We start from the raw sequence: 17,043 nt of genomic DNA on the forward strand, positions 1-17,043 counted from the left end.
TGATGAGCCCAGAAATAGTTAGAGCACTGAAGAAGGCTATAGAAGTGGGAGACACCATAAAGCTTTCCCTTTCAGAACTGGAGAACAAGTGATCCTTCGAAGCAACCTAAACTATCAACACTGTGGCATTTTAACTCCATCTTTCCAACTTTTAGATGACTAAGCTCATTTTTCTTACCATCCCTCTCCATCCCACCCAAAAGGCCAAACTTTTTTTTATCCATTCTCTAATGCTGGCTCCAATAGCCTGAAATGCTGGTATCCCACCTCTGCCAAGGCTAGCTTTAGAACTTGAGCTTAGGAAGGAGTCACATTTTCTTCCAGCTCTCTCCTCTTGATACTCATTTTTACCTTTGCTCTCACCTCTCTGGCCCTTTGGTTCTTTAGCTCCACATGCTACTTCTGTTTACCTGTCTCTGGCTGTCCTTTTCATGGTGAGCACCTCTGTGTATTCATTCTTGAACCCCTCTTCTCTTCCTACCACCCTCCTCCACCCACTATCAGTTCACAGAATGCTATTATTCTGATACCACACTTGCCTTTAGATAGAAATACCCTCTTAGTATTCAGCCCTATGGACTCTCTCCCTGCTCCCCAGATCATCTGGCCAGAGATAAGGATTAAGGCTTATTTTTTCTCTTTTGCATACAAATATGCTCAAACATTTTCCCAGCTTAATGAAACCCTCCCAGGACCATCAGTAGCTATTGCCTTAGTTTTGCCTTACTAAGGAGAAGAGAAGAGCTAAGGACCTTCTCAGTCCTAAGATATTTGGTTTTGGTGTGCTTTTGTTTGATTGTGGTATTTACATTTGTTCTTTAGGCAGACAGGGGATTGAGGAAAACTTTAAAGAAACGAAAGCCCTATTCGAAAACAGGAGGGTATAAATTGGCTGCATTTTAGATCAACACACTAACATAAAAGTTCTTCTGGTGAGAAAAAAGTAACTTAAAGTTTCTGAGCATTGTGCCAGTATTACGCATTGTAGATATTTATTTACTCACTGACACAATCAATGTCTTTGATGTCTAGAGCCAAACAAGAATTGACCACAAATGTGTATAGCAAACAGTACTGAAGGATAGATAGTGTTTCCTTCTAGAACAAAGGGCAGATATGCTTACTGTTTAGTAGAATAAAGATAATGGCTCCTGGGACAAAGGATAGATTTGCATGTAGCCTATTTTTCAAGATTCAAGTTCTCTAAGTCAGGGATTTTCAGCTCTGATGCAATAGCACCACCCATATGGACCCCACTGTATCATGCCTATGGAATTTGGGGGACAAGGGAACCAACACAAATATGCTTATGCTCAAATTGCTTTCTGTGCCCTGAATAATAAAGTCCTCTTTCTTTGACCCAGTAGCCTTGTGTGTTCTGCTAGTATCAGTGAAATTTTGCAGGACAGTAACTTGTTATCTGCAATTAGTGTAAACTCTCTTACCCTTCAAAGTGCTATGCACTGACTAGCTTATGAGCACAATTAATTCGGGGAATACCCTAGGTGTTTCCTAGTTTATAAAACAGAGATTATTGGTAAGAAACAACCAACGTATTTTTCCTCATTGATTTTTCTGAAATGTGTCATGAGACTGAATTTCATAACCTTCATAACCTTAGAAAAATATTTTCTTCTTAGTCACTTGGGAACCTTGGCTTCAGCAGTTGTCCATTTTTTTAATCAGCAAAAAGCATAATAATATAAGAATGTTATTTGATCATTTATCTATAGTTGCCACACAATTTTTAAGTGGGGAAATTACCTTTCCAAACTACCTTTTTTGGTTAATTATAGAAACAAAATATTCTCATTCTGTCTCCTTTCTAAGTCCTCTATCAAATTCTGTACAAGGGATACTATTCATTTCCTTCGGTATTTCTGTAGGAAAGTAATTTCAGAACATTCATGAAAATGAGAACAAAAATGCCACGAACTTAGACTTTACACACTTTATTCTCTTTATTACTTTGAAATGCTCTTTGTAAATGTCAACTTTTTAAATTTTATCTATAAATTTTTTAAAAGTCCTATGTCAGAAATAGAATGTGGTGAAGTTGACAGCTCTCTAGATAGAATCACTTTGTCTATGTGGCCTGAATTGGGTCAGGAACTGGTCGGGGAGTCAGCTGGTTTGTATGTATGTACAGCCAGACTTTCTCTGGAACCAATTAACACCATTAAAAAGTTGGAAAAGTACTTTAACTGCACGTTCTGCAATAAATATTAAGGTGTTAAATAAATAAGTGGCACAGTAGTTTTTTGTTTTGCCTTCTGAATTAGTTGCTCAGTTCTGAGTCTTCCGGCATCTCTAAATTAAGTGATTTGAGAGAGTTCCTAGGGAAAAAATATGTAAAAATAGGTTTTCAACTTTTTAATTGAGTTGGGAAACATCCTAATACTTCATTATATGTTACATTACATCACATCCACTGCCAGTGTACAGTTTTTGTTTTGTTTTGTTTTTTTTAAGGAAGATACTATTATGCAAGAGAGAGAGAGGAGGGGAAGAGAAGAAAATACATTTTCTGGAAAGTAAGCATTATCACCTTCTACAGTCATGACACAAGGCATTTATTCCTTGGAAGGCACTTGGTCATTGTTGCAGACGGTCTCCTTACTTTTTAGAGAAGACTGATTACACTCCCTAAAATATAGGATCCTGTGACATCCCCGTTGCAGATGTATATTATTTGCACTATCAGTATTCTACTTGTCAGTCATAGAATAAAATGTTACCCCTTAGGAAGTTTGTAATTAAATTGTACTTTTCCTTTACATCTTGGATAATCCCTAGAAGACCTTCAGTCATGGAGAACTGTTCAAGTATTGAATAATATATGAACGGGTTTTAGATTCTCTAGAATCCCATGAATAGCCCATTCTTCTACAGCCTGAAAACAATATTGATAAAACGGCATAAATCTACAAGGAGATTGGGGCTTTTTGGCAGATAGTTTGAAGAAGGAGGGGGATTGTCAGCTGTAAAGTCCTTAAATCCTTTTCTACCTTTTTTATTTTCCAACTTAAGGTGATAAGTTAAATGAACTATCAGCACACAAAAGACTTATCGAAGTATCTTTTACAGTTCTGAGCAGTTTGGCACTTTCCCACTGGCATTGTTCCTCCATCCTTTTACTCCTACACAGAGGAGAGGGGAGTTTTTGTAGTTAAACTACCAGAGTATTTCTTATGCAAGGACACCAAGCCATGCACTTCAGTCAGTTAGTGGGCGGTGTTAATGAGGTCAAGGTTACAAATTTGAGCTCTGCTTGAGCAAGTTATTTGGCAGCAGATCATCTCACTATTGGTTGCCAAAAACTATAAAAATGTGCCTTTGTTTGTGTCTTTGTTTGTTTAACTATATTTGTTGGTCCTGGCATTTTACAAGGTCATAATGGTATACGAGGGAAGGAGGTAACCATGATTTCCAACTACATGGAGTTTACAGTCAAGTGGGGAAGATGAAAAAAAATGTATACACCTCCAAAAAAAAAAAAAAAAACAGTGTTGTATCAGAAACCATTTGTAAACAAAGAGGGTGCTTTGATAGAGGATAATGAAGAAAGATAGTTGGACTTACATAAAATAGAATAATCGGGGAATTCTTCTCTAAAGAGTTGGGTTGCTATCTAAAGAATGGGAAGGATTCAGCTATGGCAGAGGTGGATAAAGATTGTAAGGTAGTGTGTTCCAAACAGGTAGAAAAGAACGTAACCTGTTAGAGAAACTACAAGAGGCACATAGGAAGAAATGAATTGAAATGATGTTGGGAAGGGAGAGAGGAGCTAAATTATCCTGAGCCTAGTAGACCACAGCAAGGGATTTTTGGATTTTACTCTAAATTAATTAGGAAGCCTGTGATTGTTTTCAAGCAGGGAACAGGTATCATCGAATTTTGCCCTTGAAGCAGACCACTCTAAGAAGTTCAGATAAGGAGGTTGTGGTGCGTGCATTCTTATGGGCTCCCAAAGATTAACTCTCCTCTTTTCCCTACACTCTTCTGGCTGATTATATGGACTGTGACATAGGCATTCCCTTTCTCCTGTTTCCACTTGGGCAATAGGGAGTATGAGCTGGAGGTCAGAGGGAGGGAAAAGAATAAAACCAAGGCAGTTATTTCCCTGACTTAGTTGCTGTAAATTGCCTGTTTCCATTTGTTGGAAGCCAGTAGAAGTCCTGCCCCATGGCCTTATCACTTAGCTGCCTCTCCAAATACTAATCCTTTCTCTCTATTTGCCCCATTGTAACTAGTCTTGGGTTTTTCATCATCCCTGTTGTCTTTGCCATTGGCTTTCAGTAATCCTTTCATAAACATTTTTTTCTGTTACTCTGCTAGAATGACCTAAGTGTTTCTGGATAGGAATCCAAAGACTATTACAGTATTTCAGGCAAGAGGTAATGATGGCTTGGTCTAAGAGAACAGTCATCAAGATAAGTACAATTAGAATGCTTTGAGGTATATTTTGGAGGAGGAATCAATAGGATTCTTTAAAGGATATTATGTAGATTTGAGGGAAAAGGAAAGCAAATCAAGGATGTTTTAAAACATTTTGGGCCAAAACAGCAGGTTAAATGATATCACTCACTGATAGGGGAAAAGCAGAAATGGAACAGATTTGGAGGATGGAGGAAGTGCTACAAAATGTAAGTTTGAGATGTTTGTAAAATATCTAAGTGGAAATATCAAGTAGCAATTGAATAACTGGTTAAGGATTTCAGGCAAGAAATCAGGACTGTATATATAACTTTAGGACTCTTCTCCACATCAGTGGTATTTGTAGCTTTGTGACTGGTTGCAAACACAAGGAAGTGGGTACAAATAGATGAAATCTGAGGTTTGATCCTGGGTCAAAAAGAAAAGGTTGTACCACCAATCAAGAGTGAGAAAGAATAGCCAGTGAGTTAGGAAAAATCTAGGAAAAAAGCATCATGAAAGCCTCAGAAGAAGGAAGGACTGGCAACTGAAATAACTGTTACAGAGATTGACTATCGCAAGAATGGATATAGTCATTGGATTAGGCAAAAATCTGTTTTGCTGGTGATTTTGACAATATTAGTTTCTGTTATAAACTTACTCCAAACCAGATTGGAGTAAGTTGAAGAATGACTTAGAGAGGAGAAAGTGGAAACATCAAGCATAGTTAATACTTTAAATAATTTTATCTATGAAAGAAAAGGAAAGAAATTGGGAGGCAGCTGGTATCTGAGGACAAAGAAACATTCTTATTATTTTTAAGATGGGAATTGTTAGAATGAGAATGGTAGAATAGATAGGAATTAACTGATAGGGAGTGAGGCAGAGAGATAAGGAGAAAATTCCTCCAATAGGTGAGAGAGAGGAGGGTCCAAACTCAAAGGCAGAGATTGGGTTTTGATAGGAAGAAAATTTCCTTGCCAGGTTAAATAAAGGATGAAGAAGATACATTAAAATAAAAGTATGTTTATGTCTTATGGGAATGAAAGTTGCAATAAATGAAATTTAAAAAAAAACATTGGAATCATATAATAGCAGATTTGAGGAGGCAGAAGAAAGGATTGGTGAGCTTGAAGAAATGGCCTCTGAAAGTGAACATACAAAAGAACACATGAAGAAAAGAATGGAAAAAATTGAACAAGGTCTCAGGGAACTAAATGACAGCAAAAGGTTGGCAAATATACGTATCATGGGTGTCCCAGAATGAGAAGAGAAGGTACAATGAGCAGAAGGAATATTTGAAGAAATAATGGTAGAAAATTTCCCAACCCTATTGAAGGACATAGATATCCATGTCCAAGAAGCACAGCATACTCCCATCTGAAAAAATCCGAATAGACCAACTCCAAGACACATACTAATCAGAATGTCAAATGTCAAAGACAAAGGGAGAGCTCTGAGAACAGCAAGAGAAAAGCAATGCATATTGCTTTTGGATATAAGGGACACCCAATAAGATTTAGTGCTGATTTCTCATCAGAAACCGTGGAGGCAAGAAGGCAGTGGTCTGATATTTTGAAGATAGCACAAGAGAAAGACTTCCAGTCAAGAACCTTATATCCAGCAAGACTGTCTTTAAAAAATAAGAGCAAGATTAGAATATCTGCAGATAAACACAGAGAATTTCTAAGCAAGAGACTAGATTTTCAGGAAATACTAAAGGGTGTGCTAGAGCCTGAAAAGAAAAGACAGGAGACAGAGGCCTGGAAGAGAGTCTAGAAATGAAGATTATATCAATAAAAGTAACCAAAAGTGTCAGAAGAGTGGTAAAAATAAAATATGACAAATAAAACTCCGGTAGTCAGGAATAAACTTAACCAACGACAGAAAGCACTTGTATTCAGAAAACTGCAACTCATTGTTAAAAGAAGTCCAAAAAGTCCTAAATAACTGGAAGAACATTCCATGCTCATGGATTGGAAGACTAAATATCATTAATATGTCAATTCTATTCAAATTGGTATATAGATTCAATGCAATCTCAATAAATATTCCACCAGAATATTATAAATATGTAAAATATTATAAATATATAAAAAGAAATTGAAAACATGATCATCAAATTTATTTGGAAGGGTAAAGTGTCCTGATTAGCCAGAAATATCATAAAAAGGAAAAGTGAATCCTCATCTCCAGACTTTAAATCTTATTACCTAGCTAGAGTGGTAAAAACAGCATGGCACTGGCATAAAGACAGACACATAGACCAATGGAACCAAATTGATGGTTCAGAAACAGACCCTCACAGGTATGGTCAAGTGACTTTTGACTAGCCTGTCAAACCCACACAGCTTGGGCAGAACAGTCCATTCAACAAATGGTGCTGAAAGAATTGGATATCCATAGCTGAAAGAAGGCAAGGGGACCCCTATCTCACACCTTATCCAAAAATTAACTCAAAATGGATCAAATACCTAAAAATAAAAGCAAGAACCATAAAACCTCTAGAAGAAATTGCTGGAAAATATCTTTAAGATCTGGTGGTAGGTGGTGGATTCTTAAAGAAGAGGAGGACTGAGATGGACTACAGATGTTCAATGTATGTAGAAGTTTTAATTAGCTTTACAGTAAAAGTGTGGAAATGTGTAGAGTAGATGGTAACACATGGTAGTAACAGTTTATAAATGGGGATGTGGCTAAAAATGGTAGTCTAGGTATGTAAATGCCAATTTACAGAATGCTAGAGAATAATCTAGGAACTGAATAGCACAGTAAACCAAGAGGTGGATGAGATGTGGTTGATGGTACAAATGCAAGAGTATCCTTTGTGAGCTAGAGCAAATGTACATTACTACTGCAGGGTGTTGGGAATGTGGAGAAGCATGGGAAAAATACAACTGGAGTGACCTATGGGCTGTGGTTAGCAGTAACAATATATTTATTCTTGCATCTATGCAAAAGATGTACTGTGTTGATAATCAGGCAGTATGGAAAATGTGAGTCAAATGTACACTATGGACATGGTAACAATCAGATGATATTATCTTATCCACAGTGTGGTGTGTTGATGGAGAGGTGTTTGGGAATTCTGCACATGTGTGTGATTGCTTTATAAGTTTGCAACTTCTGTCATAAAAAATATATTTTAAAAAATAATAATAGGGTGGGTTGGGGGAAAAACACACCAAATGTAAGATAAGGACTATGATTAGTAGTAAGATTTTTGACAATATTTTTCATAATTTCTAACAAATATCTAACGACAATGCAAGGTGTTCATAGAGGATTGATGTATGGGACTCCTATGGGATGTTATGCATGTTTGCTTTATAAGTTCACAACTTTTGCAGAGGCAGGGCAAGATGGTGGTGGCTGAGTGAACTTACCTGATAATATCTCCTGCAAAGAAGCGGCTGGGCAGCATTGGAAGCTCTTTGGGACCAGGCTGTTTCAGGAGTTTTGCAGCTCAGGAGGTATCTGGACATTGATTTGGTGGGAAGGTAACAGAGAAAATATGTCTATAAAATATACGCGGAGATCCCCGCTGCGCCTGGAAAGTTCCCTCCTTGGGTGGGTGGAGCCGCAGCATCAGGCACTGCCGGGGCACGGGTTGCTGCCGCGGGGATTTTTTTTTTTTTTTTTTGGAGGCTCTGCAGTACTGGGGAATTCATAAGCCCTGAGTGGCCTATTGGGGGGTTAATAGGACAGGAGGTGCTTGCAGACCGATTTGGGGAGACAAACGGGAGTTTTATGGCAAAGCGTGGGGGAATTTTTGATTGCGGACACAAACAATAGTGCTTCTGCCTAGAGCCACGCCCCCCCCAAACCTGGCTGCCGATCTACAGTGGACTTAAAGTGATAGCAATAAAGAAGTGGCACCAGGGTCTGGCAGGGTGGGAGACATTTGGAAGCTGATTAGGGGAACATTTTGCGAAGCGTGGGAATTTTGGGTTTGGACTCTGTTATTAGTGTTTCCGGCTGGAGCCCCTCCCCCAGACCTGGCTATTGATCTGAGTCAGGTGGCCATTCCAGGGGATCACAGGGTGGGAGGGGTCCTGAAGTCAATTGGTGATATATCCACAGAATAGACCCCAGTGAGTGAGTGAATTGTGGGGTACAGAACACAGGATAGAGCTTGTGGATGTGACCATACCCATAGGGCTGGCACCCAGCTACAGGGATCCCAGAAGGCTGTGATGCACTGTGGTGCTCCCAGGCTTCCTGTTAACCGGACTTGAGGTTGCCAGGTCTGAGTCCCCTAAACCCTGGTGGCCCACACCCCAGAGACTCACACGTCTTGACTCCTCAATATCTCAGACTTTCCATCCCTGAATCCATCACGCCCTGAGGTCCATCTGAGGTCCTTGAATGTCCTAGCCCTCAACGTTTGCGTTTTTTCTTTTTTGTTTTGTTTTGTTTTTATTTTTATTCTATTTTTATTTTTTATTTTATTTTTTTAATGTTCTGATTGCTAACATTGCATTATCCCCTAGTCTTTTCTCCCAGTGTATCCCCCAAAGTCTTTTTTTTTTCTCTCTCTCTCTCATCCCCCATCTTCTTCTTATTCTATTTTATCTTAACTATACAATAGGTGCTGCAGGAAACACCTCACATTTGCTGGGTTTCCTCATCCTCCACTGCCTCATTTCTGTGTGAATAGATTTTGGCTAACTACACTATCCCCTTTCCCCTACATCTTGATATCCTCCATCATCTACTATCTCTCCTATATTCCACCTCCCTTTCTTTGATCCACAAAGTGTCTAACTCTTAATTTCTAAAACCTTTGTTTTGTTTTCTGTCGTTATCCACTCTTGAAACTATTACCTTTCTTTTCTCTTTCCCTCTCTCACAAAAACAATAGCTTTTTAGTTCATACCTTATTCCTCCCATATTTAGTCATCTACCTCATTATAGGTACTCTACCTACTGCTATAACTCTACATAATTTACATGAATCTAACCTCCATCCTCCCAGATCTCATATTGTTGCTTTGTTAACATATATCACCAATACTACTTTACACTTTTTCCTTGCTTACACAATTGCCTTTCCCTGGCACTAATACTTTCCTTTAAAGTGAACTTAACCAGCAATAAGAAATTAGAATAAGAAGAACAAAGTGACAAAGAGAAGATATAACACAGCCAAAAACAACAGCTAATTAATCTCCAAGAATAGACAAAGAAGCTAAGGAACTGATTAAACCCGTCAAGAAAAAATGATGACCAGACAGCAACAAAAATCTACAACCCAAACCAGTAATCAGGAAAACATGGCTGAATCCAATCAACAAACTAAAAATCAGGAAGGGGAGCTGGACTTCGCACAAGCAATGAAAGATCTCAGAACATTTATCACTGACAAATTTGATGAAGTAAAGGAAGAGGTTAACAACATGAAGACAACACTTGGAGGGGAAATTGCAGATATACGCAAAAAGATAACAGATATGATGGAAATGAACACCACAGTTCAAGAAATCAAAAATACACTTGCAGCAAATATGAGCAGACTAGAAGAGGCAGGGCAGAGAATTAGTGATGTGGAAGACAGTACATCAGAAATCAAACAGATAGTAGAAGTGGTCAATAAAAAGATAGAAAAAATCCAGTTAGGACGTAGGGACCTGAATGATAATGCAAAACGCTCAAACATACGTATTATAGGCATTTCAGAAGGAGAAGAGAAGGGAAAGGGGTCAGAAGGAGTGTTGCAGGAAATAATGGCTGAAAACTTCCCAAATCTACTGAAAGAGACAGATGTACATATCCAAGAAGCACAGCACACTCCACTGGTTATAAACCCCAACAGGCCCACCCCAAGACATATACTTGTCAAATTATCCAATGCTCAAGACAAAGAGAAAATTCTAAAAGCAGCAAGAGAAAAGAAAACCATCACATACAAGTGAAGCTCCATAAGATTAAGTGCTGATTTCTCATCTGAAATCATGGAGGCAAGAAGGCAGTGGTATGATATAATCAAGGTACTAAAGGAAAAGAATTTCCAACCAAGAATACTCTATCTAGATAAACTAGCATTCAAAAATGATGGAGAGTTCAAAATATTCGCAGATAAACAGAAACTGAAAGAGTATACCAAAAAGAAACCTCCCCTTCAAGAAATTCTAAAGGGAGTTCTGCAGGAAGAAAGGAAAAAACAGGACAGGCAGAGTTGGAGGAGAGTGTAAGAGCAACAAAAAAGACAAAAATAGAAGGGAAAAAAATACAAACAAAATATGACAAACACAAATCCAATCAAAATATGGCTAACACAAATAATTCCTTGAAAGTAATAACACTGAATGTCAATGGATTAAACTCACCTATCAAAAGATTCAGACTGGGACATTGGATAAGGAAATATGACCCATCTATATGCTGTCTACAAGAGACACATCTTAGATCAGGGAGTCATGGAGGTTGAAAGTGAATGGCTGGAAAACAATCATACAAGCAAACAATAACCAAAAAAAGGCAGGAGTAGCTATATTAATATCAGACAAAATAGACTTTAAATGCAAAACAATTGTGAGAGACAAAGAAGGATACTACATTTTAGTGAAAGGGACAATCTGTCAAGAAGATCGAACAATCATAAATATTTATGTTCCTAACAAGGGTGCCTCTAAATACGTGAGGCAAACGTTGGAAAAACTAAGTGAAAAAATAGATGCATCTACAATTATAGTGGGGGATTTTAATATACCACTATCAACTCTGGACAGAACATCTCAAAAGAGAATCACTAAAGAAACAAAACATTTGAACAGTATATTAGAGGAGCTGGATCTAATAGACATATATAGACCATTACACCCAAACACAGGAGGATATACATTTTTCTCAAGCACACATGCATCATTCTCAAAAATAGACCATATGCTAGGCCACAAAGAAAGGCTTAATGAATTCAGAAATATTGAAATCATACAAAACAATATCTCTGACCACAGTGGAGTCAAGCTGGAAATTTGCAAGGGACAGAGGCCCAGATTTCACACCACGATTTGGAAATTAAACAGCACACTCTTAGAAAAACAGTGGGTCAAAGAGGAAACCTCAAAAGAAATCAATGACTACCTTGAAACAAATGATAATGATAACACAACATACCAAAATTTATGGGATGCAGCAAAAGCAGTACTGAGAGGGAAATTTATAGCCATAAATTCATATATCAAAAAAGAAGAAAGGGCAAAAATTGAAGAACTAACTGCACATTTGAAGGAATTAGAAAAACAACAACAAAGTAATCCAGCAGGAAGAAGAGGGAAGGAAATAACAAAGATAAGAGCAGAACTAAATGAAATAGAAAATAAGAAAGCACTTGAAAAGATACACAAGACCAAGAGCTGATTTTTTGAGATCAACAAAATTGACAAAGCTTTAGTGAGACTAACAAAGGAAAAAAGAGAGAAGATGCAAATACACAAAATAAGAAATGAGAAAAGTGATATCACCACTGACCCCACAGAAATAAAGACTATCATAAGAGGATATTTTGAAAAACTATATTCCAACAAAAATGACAATTTAGAGGAAATGGACAATTCCTAGAAACACATAAGCAGCCCATATTGACGAAAGAAGAAATTGATGATCTTAACAAACCAATCACAAGCAAAGAGATAGAATCAGTCATTAAAAATCTCCCAACTAAGAAGAGCCCAGGGCCAGACGGCTTCACAGGTGAATTCTACAAAACATTCTGGAAAGAACTAACACCAATCCTGCAGAAACTATTTCAAAAAATCGAAACAGAAGGAACATTGTCGAACTCCTTCTATGATGCCAACATTACCCTAGTACCAAAGCCAAACAAAGACACCACAAGAAAGGAAAATTACAGACCAATTTCTCTAATGAACCTAGATGCAAAAATACTTAACAAAATACTTGCTAATCATATTCAACAACACATTAAGCGAATTATACACCATGACCAAGTGGGATTTATTCCAGGTATGCAAGGATGGTTCAACATAAGAAAATCAATCAATGTAATACACCATATAAACAGATTGAAGGAAAAAAAATCACATGATTATATCTATAGATGCAGAAAAAGCATTTGACAAAATACGGCACCCTTTCTTGATAAAAACACTCCAAAAGATCGGAATACAAGGAAATTTTTTTAACACGATAAAGTGTATATATGAAAAACCTACAGCCAACATTGTTTACAATGGAGAAATCCTAAAATCCTTCCCTCTAAACTCAGGAACAAGACAAGGATGCCCATTGTGTCCGCTCCTATTTAACATTGTCTTAGAAGTACTTGCTTGAGCACTGAGGCAAGAACCAGATATAAAAGGCATTCAAATTGGAAAGGAAGAAGACAAAATTTCATTATTTGCAGATGACATGATCCTATACATAGAAAACCCTGAGAGATCTACAACAAAGCTTCTAGAACTCATAAATGAGTTTAGTAAAGTCGCAGGTTATAAAATCAATGCGCAAAAATCAGTAGCATTTCTGTACACCAATAATGAGCAAGATCAGGAGAAATCAAGAAACAAATACCATTCACAATAGTAAATAAAAAAATCAAATACTTAGGAATAATTTCAACTAAAGAGGTAAAAAACTTATACACCAAGAACTATACAAGACTGTTCAAGGAAATCAAAGAAGACCTAAATAAATGGAAGAATATTCCTTGTTCATGAATAGGAAGACTGAATATTAAGATGTCTATCCTACCAAAACTGATCTACACATTCAATGCAATCCCAATAAAAATTAACACAGCCTTCTTTAAGGAACTAGAAAAACTATGAAATTTATTTGGAAAGGAAAGAGGCCCCAAATAGCCAAAGATATATTGAAAAAGAAAAACAAAATTGGAGGAATCACACTTCCTGACTTCAAAACATACTATAAAGCTACAGTAGTGAAAACAGCATGGTATTGGCATAAGGAGAGACACACAGACCAATGGAATCGAATTGGAAGTTCTGATATAGAACCTCATATATATAGCCATATAATATTCGATAAGCCACCAAACCCTCTCAACTGGGAGAGAATGGCCTATTCAACAAATGGTGCCTGGAGAACTGGATAGCCATATGTAGAAGAATGAAAGAGGATTACCACCTCAAACCTTATACAAAGATCAACTCAAGATGGATCAAAGACCTAAATATAAGAGCCAAGACCATAAAGATCTTGGAAAGCAGTGTAGGGAAACATCTACAGGACCTCATAATAGGAAATGGCTTCATGAATATCACACCAAAAGCACGAACAGCAAAAGAACAAATAGATAAATGGGACTTCCTCAAAATTAAAGCCTTCTGCACGTCAAAGGTGTTTGTCAAGAAAGTAAAAAGGGAACCCACACAATGGGAGAAAATATTTGGCAACCATATATCTGATAAGAGACTTATAACTTGCATATATAAAGAACTCATATATCTTTAAAATAAAAAGATAAACAACCCATTTAAAAATGGGAAAAAGATTTAAACAGAAACTTCTCCAAAGAAAAAATACAAATGGCTAAAAAGCACATGAAAAAATGCTCCAAATCACTAGCTATCAGGGAAATGCAAATCAAAACTACAATGAGATACCCTCTTACTCCCATAAGATTGGCAGCTATGAAAAAACAGAAGAATACAAATGCTGGAGAGGATGTGAAGAAAGGGGAACACTCATCCACTGCTGGTGGGAATGCAGAAGGATCCAACCATTCTGGAGGACAGTTTGGCGGTTTGTCAAAAAACTAACCATAGATTTGCCATATGACCCAGCAATACCACTGCTGGGTATATACTCAGCAGAACTGAAAACAAGGACACAAACTGATATATGTACACCAATGTTCATAGCAGCATTGTTCACTATCGCCAAAAGTTGGAATCAATCCAAATGTCCATCAACAGACGAGTGGATCAATAAAATGTGGTATATACACACAATGGAATACTACTCGGCTGTAAGAACAAATACACTACAATCACACGCGATAACATGGATGAACCTTGAGAATCTTATGTTGAGTGAAGCAACCCAGGCATTGAAGGACAAATACTACATGACCTCAATGATATGAAATAAGCAAGCTGCCTCAGAGAGATAGAGACTGGAAAATAGGCTTACAGGAAATTGTGGGGTGGAGGAAGGATGTGAGCCGACGTCTGCAGTGGTGGAATCTATGATGAGCTGGCGGTAAGTATGAGCACAAAGAAGAGATAAAATGGGGACAAGGGGTTGCCTTTGGGTGGGACTTTGCAGGTTTGAGGCAGGCTGGGGATGGGCGGATGGGTAATATTGCCCACAAAATTGGGGGGAAGGAGGGGCAACATACGAACATAGGAGAGTGTCAGGTGTTGGTTGAGAGTAAAATGCTGAGAAAATCGTATCAAAATATAATTAGGAGGGTTACCTGTTTAGGATGCTCAGAGGGGATGGTCTGATGCGGGACGGACTCCTGGGGAATGTCTGAATGCTCATTTTGCCAGAGTGGATTGTACCATTGGGTAGAGACCCAAGAAGTGAGAGTTGGGGTGAACCCACATCCTGGGGAGGACTAATGCCTTCAAAGAGAGAGAACTGTATCTCTCGAGAGAAAGGGTGGCTCCCAGGGCATTAGGGCAGTTGAGCAAGTCAGGCCCTGAACACTGTTGCAAGTATCTCTGGACGTGGCTCTTCAGGAAATGGAGATTGGCTGTCGCTGTGGGCCCCAAGGGGAGGGGAAAATGGATGTTGAATGGATGGAACCAAGGTAAATGTGGGGGCAAGAGAGGAGTTTCGCGAGAGTACACTAGGATGAATATAAAACATGTAATATTACACCAAAAACATATAGGGGATGAAAGACTAATAATGTAAACCATAATGTAAAACAGAATAACTTAAAAATTTAGAAAACTGTATGTCCTAAAGTATGGGCCACATTGTAAGCACAGATGTCACCTTATTTGAAAGCTATTGTTTCGGAGTCTGTACATCAGTTTCAGTAAATATGATATGAATAAGTTAAAAGATTATCGCTGTGGAAGGGAAAAGATTTTATGGTGGATGTGTGGGAGTACTGTATATTGTATATATGAATTACTGTGATCTAAGACTCTTGTGAAGAGAAGCTCAATAATTAGGAAAAAAGAAAAGCAAAAGATAGGATGTAGAAATGTTTCCAAATCAATATGTACTCTAGATCTAACCTTTAAACTCATTGCTATATTCCATTTTACGTAGTAAAATGTAAGGGAAACTGACATTATATTGGGATTCACTTTATAGGAAGTTTTGGATCACAGAGTGCTTCAACAATGGCGGCGGAGGAATACTGGTATGGGATGTTATTGACAGGCTATATATGGTTGACAGGGAGTTAGTTATACAGGGCATATGTCCAGGGTGCATGGTAATGTTTAGATATACTCATAGTGGAAACAATTAAAAACAACAGCTGGGGGGGTACTGGGTTCCTGGCTGGGGGGGCTCTGTCATGGTCCCTAGGGGAGCAGCGGCATTCCTCAGGTGCAATGGTAAGAACCAGGAAGGAATGAGGGTCCAACAGTGGGCTCCTGATACTAATGACTATGCTTGTGAGCCTATACGCCTGCAATAAGAACAAGGCCTAGAGCAGCGTTGTGCCTGGGAGTTTCCTCCTGACAGCCTTCATGTTACTCAAATGTGGCCAGTCTCGAAGCCAAACTCAGCATGTAGATGCAGTGCATTCACCCCAGCGTGGGACATGACACCTGGGGATGAGCCTCCCTGGCACCGAGGGATCACTACCAAATACCAGCTGAAGATGCAACTAGAAAATGACCTTGAATTGAAGGTTCAACGCAGATCAGCAGAATATCCCTGTCTATATATAATAACATGACTTTAAAATGCTGTTTGACCTAATGTAAGGGGGAAATGGAAAGAAGAAATGAGTTTATATGGCTACGAGTCTCTAAAAAAGAGTCTGGAGGTTGTCAGAAGGATTGCCCTTATGCACACCTGAGCAGAGTCTCAGAGACAGATAAAGTAGATACAACCCCAGGTATTGGTTCTTTTGAGGGATAAAGAGACCCACGGGTTCTATGGTCATGGAAGTTGGGGTTCACTGCGATGTCAGATGGCCCTTCTTTGGAGCTGGTGTTTCTGCGTGATGGAACTGGACTCAGATGGGATCTCTTTTCACAAGACTTTCATGCTACTTTACTGGAATTGTAGTTGGTGTTGGGGTTTAAGATATATTTAGGGGATTTGAGTCTCTGGACTGACAATAGGATAGCCAGGCCCTGAGCCTCAACAGACTTCAGCTCCTACACTCTGATTTATTGGACTTACCCCACTCAGCTAACATGGAGTTGAAGAAGGTCAACCACCACACCATGGAGCCTAGAGTGCCTACAACTGAAAGCAGGAGGATTGCATCCAGTATCCATGTGGAATCTAAGCCCCCACTTGACATAGATGTGCAATGGACACAACCAATCCAATGTCCACAGAGAAAATGTGGCATTGGTGTGGGAAGAGTGGCCATGGTGGCTGCTGGGTGCAGGGAATGGGAGGAAGAGATGAGATGTGGAGGCGTTTTCGGGACTTGGAGTTGTCCTGGGTGGTGCTTCATGGACAACTACGGGACATTGTAGATCCCCCCAGGGC

This window comes from Dasypus novemcinctus, chromosome 1 (genome assembly GCF_030445035.2).
Source record: "Dasypus novemcinctus isolate mDasNov1 chromosome 1, mDasNov1.1.hap2, whole genome shotgun sequence".
Taxonomy (NCBI): domain Eukaryota; kingdom Metazoa; phylum Chordata; class Mammalia; order Cingulata; family Dasypodidae; genus Dasypus; species Dasypus novemcinctus.